The 12,846-nt window shown below is 45.6% G+C and overlaps 1 protein-coding gene across 1 annotated transcript in view; it reads right to left on the bottom strand.

The window, feature by feature from the left end:
- lzts2a (leucine zipper, putative tumor suppressor 2a) overlaps positions 1-12,197 on the bottom strand; it is a 55,439-nt gene extending 43,242 nt beyond the window's left edge. Inside the window, exon 1 of the mRNA XM_061232557.1 lies at positions 11,869-12,197. The gene's annotated coding sequence lies outside the window, so the exon portion shown is untranslated. The remainder of the gene's footprint in view (positions 1-11,868) is intronic.
- Positions 12,198-12,846: the final 649 nt, after the last annotated feature.

Here is a 12,846-nt window from a genome sequence, read left to right as displayed (position 1 = left end):
AGCCAGAGGAGAATTCCTTCCCTTTTTTCTGGAGGGTGTGATGGAAGGGTTACCCTCTGGCAGACCCTGCCTGCGGGGCACTTGGGAGTTGTCTTCTCCAAATTAATGCCAGCATGTTCAAATGAATTGCTCAACTTGAAGGAAAAGTACAAAAACAGTCGGAATCTCAAGATAGGTACGGCAGACCAGAGGGAACTTGTGAAAGATAAACTAAGGCGGTGATGGGTTGAATATAACCATCATGCAGCAAGCAGATTAACCCTACATTCTGGTGATAATAAAATGCTGAGAATGCCCAACCAAAACCCTTTGCAGATGGAAATTAGCCAGAAGCTAAAGTCTGGTGGAGATGAATGTTTTTTGTACATTGTCCCTGACAAACAAACTAAACAAAATTTAAAAATTGCCTGTAGCATAGTGGCTAAGGTACATGACTGGTGTCGCTACGATAAGACCCACACTGCTGTTGGGCCTTTGAGCAAGGCCCTTAACCCCATATAGCTCCAGGGGGGATTGTCCCTTGCTTAATCAACTGTAAATCACTTTGGATAAATGTGTCAGCTAAATAACGTCATGTAAAAATGTTAATGTTTCTGTTTGGGAGAACAACCGCAGGTGTGTTTGTATATTAGCCAACACCGACAGTCGGTTGTTCAAACGACAAAACACACAAGGCACTTGGCTATTGTAAATTAATCTAAGTGTGAGTCGGCTGCACCTTACGGAGTATAAATCTATGTGGCAGGTTCTGCTTTTGAACTGAACCTTTGTGCTGAGCTATAGCACGTGAAAGGCAAGCCCTCAGAGAGAGATTTATAAAAAGGACAGTGATATTAATATCAGCGTCTCTGCTCCGATTTCCAACTCCCGCAGACTTCCAGAGAGGTCGGGAGCATGGAAAGAAGGGGGGGGGAGAGAGAGAAAGAAAAACAAGATTGGAGAGTCAGAGGAAGAGAGAGAGCGTAAGAAAGATGTAACTGAATTGAAAACTAAAATATAAAATAAATCTATTAAATATTACAGAAAATAAAATAACAGAAGGATGTGTAAAACTACAATTAAAATATTGTATGAAGACTTCACATTACATGTTCACAATATCATTTACAATGGCAATAAAGCAAAATTAGCAATATAGGCCTGCCCAACCCTGTCCCTGTTCCTGTTACTACCATTCTGTAGGTTTTCACTCCAACCATAAAAAAACACCTCATTCAACAGTTAGACCACGTCCCACGGGCCAGTGTCTGCAGGTATTTGCTCCAACCGTGTGCTACACCACCTGATTTCACTAATTATTTTACCCGTTTGGTTCAGATAAGCTAATTTGTGAAAGCAGGAGGGGTAGCAGATGCCTGCAGACACTGCGGCAGGACATGGAGCTCAGTAGCGCTCAGCTAGAGGTCTCATTGAGCTGTAAATTAGTAGAATCGTGTTTGCCAAATTAGGGTTGAAATGAGAACCAACGGGAAGGTAGCTCTCCAGGAACAGGGTTGGCCGGCCCTGGCAATATACATATGAAATGAACTGAGGGAAGGAGAGCAGAGAAAAAGAGCGAGCGAGAGGGGGGGGGGGGGGGGGATTCAGGAAGTACCAAGGCCATTTGCCGCTGCCTGAACGAGGTCTGCCAGGCTGTGTGGGGGAAGTGATGGGAGGGGTGACGAGGAGAGTAACAGACGGACAAAAGGGGAGAGGCAGGCTTCTCAGATGAATGGACCCCATGAGAGAGCAGGAGGACGAGTCAATGCAGTTAGACCCCAGTGCAAGTATTACTTTATATTACAGTTAGTATTTACAGTTACTGTATTTAGCAGACGCTTTCATCCAAGGCGACTTACTGTTGATTAGAATAAGCAGAGGACAATCCCTCCTGGATCAATGTGGGGTTAAGGGGCCTTTCTCAAGAGCCCAGCAGCTGCATGGATCTTATCATGGCTACACCGGGGCTTGACCCACCAACCTTCCAGGTTCTAGACATGTACCGTAGCCACTAAGGCCAGCTGGGGGCTGTGTCTCCTCCTGTCAACTTCCTGTCCCTCTCAGGGTAGCCCAGCCTGGTTTATGCCAGTCCATGGTCACCTGACCACCCTCAGCTCCCCATATAGGCTAGTGCATGCATTTAGAAGTCATTCACACGCACGCACACGCACATATAGCTTTCCACTGCAGGAAGCCCAGGGGTACTGCAAGTAGCTTTAATTAGGCAAATGACGGCGGGTGAGGAAGACATTCCAACTTCTTTCAGCTACTATTATTGTATTAATGACTGTAATAGAATGTTTAACTTTGCATAAGACACACAGGCAGACACAGACACTCTCTCTGCCTCTCTTTCTCTGGAGAGCCACTGTCCTCTGCCCTCTGGACCTCTCCAACCACTAAAGAGGTCAGAGTTCACATCAAACCATTAGCCTACTCCTCAGTACACATTAGCCTTCTTTATGAAGCTTGTGGGAAGAGCCAGGGACAGTGAAGGGCTTACATGCCCTGATCCTCTCAGTCTGACCTTAAAGCCGTCTGCCCAACACAGAAAACAAAGGTCCTCACTGTCTGACCTGCCACCTGGCTTCCCTCCCAAACAGCAAGGTCAAAGGTCGCGGAGACTACAGTGCCCTTCTGTACAACACTGCCGCGCCAGTTTCCTCCAGCTCCCTGGCCTTTAAGAAACTTTGTTTCTTGTGCTTGCGTGTGTTGACCGAGGAGTATCTGCACTTCCATTTGCCAAACGGTTACTCATTAGCCAAGGTAAATGTTATCGCTGCCGAAAAAAGACCTACATATCTATGTATCAGCTGTAGCATTGTTCGCATTTCATTTCAGCGCCATTTCATAACAGCAGGCCTTGAAATGTGAACAGCTCTTTTCCCCGAAAGCCCCCCCTTCCCCCCACACCCCAACACTCTCAGATAATGTGAGGCTAATGTGCAGCCAAAGCTCTTATCAGGGAGCTGATGTTCTCAAAAACGCAACCTCTAGTAATCTATTTTACGAGGACCTACAACATTATATTACTCCACTCATACTCCCCGAGTCAATTACACGAGGGGGCACAGCTCCACTTTGCAATTGATTTCTAAGCAATCAAACAGCTCTAATGTCCACACTGCTGACTCCGCTCAGATTCCATCACTTATTTAATTGCACAATCCACTGACTGCATGGGCCTCCTCTGCGGCTTAGCCAGCTATTACCAAGGCCATTCCGTCGGAGTGAGCAGTGCGAGGCAGCAGTTACGCCGAAAATCTGGCACAGCACCAAAGGGTCGTGAGTTTAAACCCCAGGTCGGATGCTGCAGCTGCATCATTAAGCATGCGACTTCACCTCTACCATATTATGGACCCACTGTAATGAAAGAGCTAAAACATAGAGGCAAATAGCGAAGGAGTAATTAGCCAAACGTAAGCTATTTTAGTCACCTACGGTCTGTCGAGCAAATTAACAATGTGAGTGAATACTGACTGCACTAACTCCACGTAAGTTTGTTTCTCCATTGGCAGTTTTGCATTGTTAAGAGAGGAGTAATTAGCCAAATGTAAGCTATTTTAGTCACCTATGGTCTGTTGAGCAAATTAACAATGTGACTAAATACTGACTGCGCTAACTCCATGTAAATTTGTTTCTCCATTGGCAGTTTTGCACTGTTAATTAAGAGAAGCAGAATCTAAAGCGAGCAACCCACAAAGTTCAGAGAAAAAAAAAAGCAAAGAAGATGTAAAAATATCAGTTGGAGCGGCAGCCTGTTTGAAATCAACAACACTAGCCGTGTTCACCTTCTCTCCCACTCACCAACACCTCCCACTGCCTCCTCACTTTGTTCGCTCGGGTTCTAACTCTCCCTTCTCCTGGAGCTTCTCCCGCGCCGTCACTTCTCCTGGCCGCAGGGGTGTTCGGAGCCTCCCTCGCCTGGGTTCTCCTCGTTTGGAGTCGCTGAGATGCTGTCTGCCACAGCTTTCTGTATAGCAGGGCTTTGACTGACCCCTCGCCCAGACTCCACCTCTCCCCACGTTCTCTCACCTCTGTCTGTCTACATGTTACGGGGGAGTTCCTACGGCTGCCTGGTAACCTGCCTTACAGCACCAACCCCCCCCCCCCTTTGTTAAAGACTGTCTAATCTCAAGCCTGAAAACTTGCGCTCTTGTCTGCATTCCTCTCTTGTGTCAATGTTTACTCACCTAATTGCATGCTGGTATGGGTCAGCTGAACTTACAATAGCCAGTAATTTGTGACACAAAAAAAAACAAGAAACAGAGATGCCGGTGAGCGAGTTAAGCATGTCTGCCCGTGTTTGTTTTTATCTGAAAGTAGAACAGAAGCTCCCTTCCTCCCTGTCTGCCTGGCCTGCGAGAGCCAAATCACTGCACAAGGTTTGTGTAACTTGGGCTTTGGCTAAAACTCCCAGAAGCTGAAAGAAAACAGAATCAGCAATGTCGATATCCCGCTGTTTCCGTACAAACAGAAAACAGGGATATCGAGCAGGCGGTGGTGTTAACCGCCATTAAGTGAACACAGCAACCTACAGCATGTGTGTTGAAACAAAGCTGTTTTTTTGTCATGTTGTTGCAGTTGAAAACCGTCGATGTGAGTCTGCCACAAAAGGCTTCACTTCCTGCGCCCAATCACAGCTCATTTTGGCTGTTTGATTGTGCCAGGTCCCTCCAATCATTGTTTATCCTAAATGCACCAGAACCACCAAGCATTGATCAGACCCGGGGCCTGTACCATAAAGCAGGATTAACGAGTTAGACGGATAACTGTGCATAGTAAAACCAAGAACAGCTCTTTTAACTTTATTCCATGTTTCAGATTTAGGAGGCTTCTGGGTTTTACTCAGTGCAGTTATTCAGCTAACTCTGTAATCCTTTGTGACACAAGCCCCTGGTGTTCTACAGAAACCTTTCAATTGTACGCCTTTCTAGTTGGGCTGAGGGTAAACGGACAGCAGATTTTGTGGCTAGCAAATTATTCTAAACAGCAAAACCTTCTCACCCCTTCTCACACGGCCTATGCTTCATTTGTCACGTTGCCCCTGCTCTTCATTGCTCTGAATTGATTCTTAATCTAATGCACAGTTCAGCAGCTGCAGAGTGGATGCCCTCAGGGGGGTGGTAGGGTCGGTGCCGGGGCAATGTGTCCGCACTCTTTCCGAGGCAATTCGTGGGGGTTAATTGAGGGAGTCCAGGACTGGCGCTTCAGAGGTCCAATGAGAGCCGGTCTCAACCCACGGACCGGCCTCCGCTTGGCCGGGTTTCACCGACGCTAAATATCACTGCGATCCGACCACGCTCCTGACAACCCATCTCAGTCCAAAGAATAATGCTCATCCACCGCCCACGGGGGCCTACGAGGAGGACTGTGTGTGTGTGTGTGTGTGTGTGCGCATGAAGGAGTATGCCTCCATGTCTGTGTGTAGGATGTATGTGTTTTGTGTGTTAGTGTGTGTGTGCATACGCCTGTCCTTGTTTTCTGTTTCCTCCAGCGAGTGTGAGCTCAGCTGCCTACAGCAGAGCTGTGTGGCCTGAAGGCTGTGAAACAGACAGTGGCTTTACAGGTGAGCGTATCACAGGAGCAAACACACATCGGCTGCAGTGAGCAGATGAGCAGGTGCGGGGTGACACAACAGGAAAGTGAGAGGCATGGTGGGAAATTTCAAATTCATGAGAAAGAAAAAAAATACATGAATACAAAAGGAAAAAAACTAGAAGAATGAGGGCTTCCCACTGAGTTATAAGGGGGAGGCTTTCTCGTTCTGCGTCTCCTCACAGAACCCAAAGTGCAGTAAATTTCACAAACCTGCTGTTAAACACACACACACACACAGGCACACAAACAGGACTTCAGAACTGGGCTTTTGATTGCCTTGTTAGCATTTGTCGTTGGCAGCCTCTTGGGCCAAGCGCAATTATTTCGAATCGATTCACCATTTGCGCTGTTCGGCCATCAAAGGCTGATTTACACCATTTGGCTTTCCTCCCCTCACTCTGATGCTGTGAACTGCTGCCAGAAACACTGGCACCCTACAGCAGCAATTACCTTCTTCAAGCTGTTTTTTGAGGTGTGTAAGGTAGGCTACATGTTGCCCGTCCTGACAGCCAACAGCGGCTCCCCGGTCATGTGACCTGAGTCATATGCATTGGCCTTCATCAATCCATCAACAGCCATACAGCCTGTCAATCTCTTCACCGCCATGAATCAATCGATCCGATCGCCCCGCTGTACTGCAGTGGGAGGCGGGTTGGATGAGTTCGGAGCCTGGACTGCGGATCCTTCGGCCTGCACAATGCACCAGCAGACAAATCTGGCTACCATTAAGCTAATGCAGGACAGCCTAACTGCCTGAACAAATGAGTGGAATAATATGAACTTGATGTCATTTTTTCCTGGCTTACAGTGTGTGTGTGTGAATGTAGTTCGCTTTGCGAGGATTCAAGCTGTTACAGGCACAGAAAGAGTTGAAATGTGGGTTTTGTTTCTTCAATATTTGAAATTGGGGCCAAGGGGGTCTACGGAATATTCAAGGATGAAATTTTAAAGGATCCAAATATCTTTAGAGCGATTTACACACTTCTGGGTGGCTACCTTATGAGTTTGCTAGTTCTTCCAGAGGCAACATGTTAAAAAAGTTAACATTCCAGGACTGTGGTCCTCTATGTACACTGGGTTTATTCACTGTAAGCCCACACGTGCAGCACGACTTTCAGAACTTAATTTCTTCAAAACAATGCTTAGCTTCCCTCCAACTATTTACTCACCGCTTGGCTCAAAAACACGCTGGTCAGCTAACACCCAGAGTAGGCCGCCTCCCTTCAATTTGGTTACTTTTATTTCTCATTCTGTGCTGATGCGTCAACTCTTCTTAAGAGTCGTCTCCGCAATTTATTATCCCGATCATTCACACGCGTACATGCGTGTACGCATACATCACTGTGAACGCAGGCTCCAAGCACTCGACGAAACAGTAAATGAACACCGGTGTCAGGCGGTTGAATGATACTGCCATTCTGTTAGCGCCAATCAGCTCCGCGGCCTGTCAAATATACAACGGAAACAAGATTAAGTTTGGGTGTCGGTGCAGCCACGGTATAAATCACGTCGATAAATCGCACCACATAAGGACGGGACCTAGTTCTACTGGGTGACATCAGCTCATTGTGCGGTGGTGAATGCTTCGTCCAGAGTCCATGTGTAGTTTGACTGCTGGAGTGAAGAAAACAAGCATTCAGCCTGAACATGAATCAGCTGGTGAGAAACTGCAGTTCCTCCAGAAAACAAGAGTAGCTAACTTGAACAGCTACAAGAAATAGCGATGTAGAAATAATCCATTATGTTACATTACACGATAAGATCCGCACAGCTGTTGGGCCCTTCAACAAGGCCCTCAACCCTGCATTGCTCCAGCGGGGATTGTCCCCTGCTTAGTCAAATCAACGGCAAGTCGCTTTGGATAAAAGCGTCAGCTAAATGTCCAATTATTATTAGCAGTTTTTAAGGTAAACACATAATAGCCCATTTGAGAATAAAGCTGCTTCACATTGCCTCGGTTTCAAATGGAACATTCTGTTTGAAGTTGGTGTGTCTTTAAGAGCTCTGAGCCTCTTAAGTGGACTGCCATTTAAAAACATTGCAAAACTTGTTTATGGTAAGACATCGAGTACACGCAATGCCCGGCTCTGACAGCCTCCCACTGGAAAAGCAGGGTTTCTGCTGTGTACAAGTCAATTTAACGCCTACTGGCGTATGCACAGTGGATATCGATATGTGTCCAAAAAAGTGCCAGAACAGCATTAATTATTCTGATAACTAAACAAACAGCAAGCGGGAGAAAGATACTTGATGTTTCTTTTCTTTTATCCTCAGCTCACTACATATATCATCCTAAATGTTGTATTGCATCACTTTGGTTTATATTGCTCTGTCCCAATGTTCTGTTCTTTCGTGACATTTACTGATTTGCATTTCGTGGCAGTAAAGAATTTTAACTGACCTGAGAGAGAAAGTGATTGAAGAAAGAAAGAAAAGAAAGACAGAGTGACAGAACTGGGAAAGAGAGAACGGGGGGTCTCAGTCAGAACACGGTTGTTCCCCAGTGCACGATTATAACTGTGACACTTACAGACTGGCTAGTTCTCGAGCAGCTCAGATCACTGCCTCTGTCCCAGTCACGTGGAGAGGAACTGTGACTAAGAGGAAATATAAAAATGCGCTGATCCAATTTTACATGTTTCCCTGTAGGTCACATCCTCCTTCAGGTTCACATTCACACACAAAGACACACACAAAGACACGCATATGCATACATATACACACACCCACATGCACACACACCCACCAACACACACACACACACACACATGCATACGCACACAGACATGCGCACACATACACCCACACACACACACACACATACACACACACACACACACACATGCATACGCACACAGACATGCACACACATACACCAACGCACACACATGCACACACTGGGCTGTGGCGGAGTGGAATGCCTTGCACTTGTCCGACACCAAAATCTCACTGTCTCTGTACAGCTCCCGCAAGCTTCCTGCTTTTCTTACAGAGCATAAAAATGTGTAAACACAACTAGGGATGACAAGCACTCCAGCTGCAGATGAACAAGGTGCCAAAATTGCATTCATAGCTATGTGCATCTGTTTAGGGCATGCACTAGTGTGTGTGTATATGTGTCTGTGTGCATGCCTGTGTGTGTGTGTGTGTGTGTGTGTGTGTGTGTGTGTGTGTGTGTGTGTGTGTGTGTATGTGTGTGTGTCTGTGTGTATGGCTGTGTGTGTGTGTGTGTGTGTATGCGATTGCATGTGGATGTGTATATGTGTATGCATTTATGTGTGTGTGTATGTGTGTGTGCGTGCATGTGGGTGTGTGTGTTTTAAATGACTCTCTATTGGCCCTACACATAACCCTCACTCTTAAAGAACAAATGCAATAACACAGCTAAAAGCACACACAACCATCGTGCCCGGCCCGTGTTATATAACACTTTTCTTCTCGCCTTTTCAAAGGACAGTCAATCTAGTTCAGGAACTCCAACGAGTCCAACGCTTTCATCCCCCAGTTCCACAGTGAAGACGGGATAATTAGTCTCCCCCCCAACTCTGAGCGCTAAGCCTGAACACCGCTGATAAGAGACTTTGAGTGTGAAGATTTCTTTTCCTTTTTTTGCTGAAAGCCCTTTCCCCAAAAAAACAGAGCTTCCCCAGAACAGGCAGGTGAAGTGGGGCAAAATAAAAGCATACTGCCCCCCCACAATGAGGGGATAAGTGGTTGAAATTCATTTCTGAACCCCCTCCCACCCCCCTCAGCTCACCATTACAGAGAACTGAAATATTTCTCTGAACATTTGGCAGTACGGTGTAATGGCGGTTTGGCTGTTCATTGACCTGGCTCTGGAGAATAAAAGAAATGTACCACACGTGATTGCTAATGTTTGTTTCTTGCTCATTAGCGATAGCAACCTTTGTTGTGTGTGGAACAGGTGCGGCAACCGGGACGACTCAAGACATGTGGGCAAGCAGGAAACCATCCCCACTGCCCCCTTAGCCTCACAAACTCAGTTCCTCAGTTCTGCAAAAATAAGTTCCTGCATTCCAAAAAAGGTTCCTGCAGTAGAAAGGAGCTATATGCAGTACAAGAGGAGTTCTGTGTATTTCCAGAGTAAGAGGGTGTGGATCCCACAGACCGTGGTGGCAGCGCTGGACAGGCGAAGCCCACTTTGACAGCTAAAACCCAGGGAGGGGAAGATTCGAGCGCAGGCTGGAATGCTCTGGAGGCCAACTGCAGACCCAAAGGAATGCAGTCCAGACCACAGACATGGGAGCACTGGGAGGAGACCGCAAGACAGGATGCCAGTATATCCATTCCATTCCACAGCTGATTCCTGGGGTTTTTCTTGGACAGGATTACTGTATTTATAAGTTGATGTATGCATGTGGGGGGAAGGGTGGCAGGAACTGTTTAATAGCTGCAACCACTGTGCCGGGATTTTCACTCTCCGTTGAAAAAATGCTGTGTGAGCCCCACACCCTAGTAAGTCGGTGTTGAACTGTGAGAGGACTAAGTCGGTCTGTGAGCGAGCAGGTGACTCAGTGAGTCAGTCAGACTGTCAGCCATTGAGTAAGGGGTGCTACCACTTACAGGGCGGTCTGTACTATTCACAGGTGAGAAAATTAAAAGCCGCCCTAAAACCTGCATCTTTTGGTTGAACCGAGTCTCACAGCAGCCTAACTGAGCCAGCCAAGAGAACGCTCCACAGACGCAAAGGATCCTATCCTTAAAATGCCACAACATGAGAATCATAATCAAGCAAGACACACACACACACACACACGCACACACACAGCATGTGTTTAGTGCGCTTTTAACAGTAAGCCCAGCCAAAAATGGTGGATATCAAAGATAACACCCTCCCTCTCTAGGACTTTATTGCTGTTTCATTTCATTTGTATTAATTTAGTGGCAGCTCTGATTACATGATAAGTGCACATACAGCTAAATGCAAAGAGAGAAAACATGGCCCCTGTAAAGTTGTGCATTCTGAAGATACAAGGTACAGTAGCAAATGTTGAATACTAATGGACAATATACACATTGGCATGCTTCAGAAGTTACTGACTCTTTTGAAATGGCAGTGGCATCGTGGTCAGTAATAAATGGGTTACATTCAACTTAAGCAACCAGAAAGGTGGGACATAATGGCTTAACGATAATGCTTTATTATGGTGCTGAGAAATTGCCCGTCAAACGAAGACAAAATGAAGCACGCGCCTCTGCGCATCAGAACTACTATTAATATTCCCACTGTGATACTGGCTGGTCGTGATGTTAAACTGGTTAATTTAACGCAGATAATATATGGGAAGTTTACCCAACAAAATTAAATAGGCAACAGCAGACAGCAATTCGTGTCGCTGCGCATCGCATGGATCCAATCTCCCGTTAAGTGCCAAACTGAAACTACCCAGCCAGGCCACAGCTATTCCCTACGGTAACATTATCAACGCGAACTGCGCATTTGTGTTGTGCATGCAATTAAAAGTGATTTCTTAGAGATGCGATGATGGGCAACTACCAAATAACAAGATAAGAATACATGGAAATTGACTAATACACTTGTGGCAGTAGAGCAGCTTTAAAAATACATACCATACACTACAATATACAGGAGGAACAGATGCACAAATAAATACAATTACTAAAAGAAGACTAGAAGGAAATCGAGTCTTGATGTTAAGTGGGGGCGCATCATTCCAAACTGAGTAACGCATGCGTTTTTTTGGGATAAAACCAAGCGCTCGGGTGCGAAATTCAAACTGAGACGTTGACAGCGGCAGTTTATCATATATGACTATATCAGGGGTAATAATAACACCCTCGTATCTTTTTAAGTAATTTCTTAAGATCCTGTTTGCCACCTGAAGACCGATCGCGGTGCTCCGACTGTCATCCCAGATGTTCATACGTCACTCGAAACTAATCCAACACCTCGCAATACTTGAATACATCACCAGAAACTGGTAGTAATTCGTATGACTACTTTCACTGGGGGACGATTCTGATAGGACATACATTTATATAAATGTGCCATGTCGCAACATCGCTGATGCAATTAAAAGTGGCAGGCTATACAACCCGTAGGCAAAATACAATGTGCATACTATCTTGCATTATTAATGTAACGGTGACTATACATTTATAAACGCATGTTTATAGCCACCTAATTTGTAGAACTGGCTGTACAATTCGAAGAAGCTATCTTTACGGACTGATTGACTCAATAGCATACATGTAACCAATCATACCAAAATTAACACAGCAGTTTAGCATAGCATTGGAACTTACCCCAATAAGTGGCGTTCTTCGAAAAGCAGATCCGAAAGGAGTGATATGTTCCAAAGCAGGATGGGGGAGTAAACTTTAATTTCTTAGCTCAACTAAGCTATTCTCTTTCTTCTCTGTCTCTCTTATTTTTTCCAAGAACGCACTTCAGCGTAGTTTGTTCTTTCTTTCCCACTCGCACCGCAATCAGTGAGTGAAAACAGCACTGTAGTGGCAACAGGGGATCGGCCAGCTCCGCGTCTGCACATCCAAACACTTCCCCTTGAATGTGATCGTTGTAAACAGCCTCGCTACTCGGCTCGCGGGACCCTGCCCCCATCAGACTCACCACTGCTGGCTAGAGCGAGTCTGCTCTCCCGACCGCCCGATCTCTATCAACATAGCTCTGTGTGAGGGGTGCTACAGGGAGTACCGAGACAGCCGATATCCAAATGGAAATCAGTGACGGTGTACTTTGAAACTCGGAGTTTTACATTGAGATTTACCTTAAAAGACTGGAATTTAATGAACGGTTTTCCAGTGTTCAGTGAATATGCTGATGAACGACTGAGTTAACACATTCTGACACGAATAGGGCAAAATCATCACACAGATGTTTGTTTTCTGTCACTGAAGTCTTTCTCTAAGTGAGGAAATGGCCTATGCCTGGCTGAACTGAAGGCGATTTGCAGTTACAGGTTTCTCACATTTACTGATATCCTCACTTTTTGGAGCAGAAGTGTGATATAAGGAAGTTGTGTAAATCACTGGTTTACCATTGATAGTCACAAATATATTTTTATGACACATTATTTCAAACCCAGTGGATATAATCTGATGAGTATCCACAAGAAATGTTGTGACAATTAAAATGTTTGCTCCTAAAGCTCTCTAAAATGGTACATTGACTTATAAAATTATGTTACGGGTCAGTTTTCTTGAGCATTTTTTCCCATGTCCTATGTAACATATTTTATAGGGGCACTCAGCAGCTGTTGGACC

The sequence above is a fragment of the Conger conger genome, chromosome 2, assembly GCF_963514075.1.
Source record: "Conger conger chromosome 2, fConCon1.1, whole genome shotgun sequence".
Classification (NCBI taxonomy): Eukaryota; Metazoa; Chordata; class Actinopteri; order Anguilliformes; family Congridae; genus Conger; species Conger conger.
This window is presented reverse-complemented; position numbering and strand designations above follow the sequence as displayed.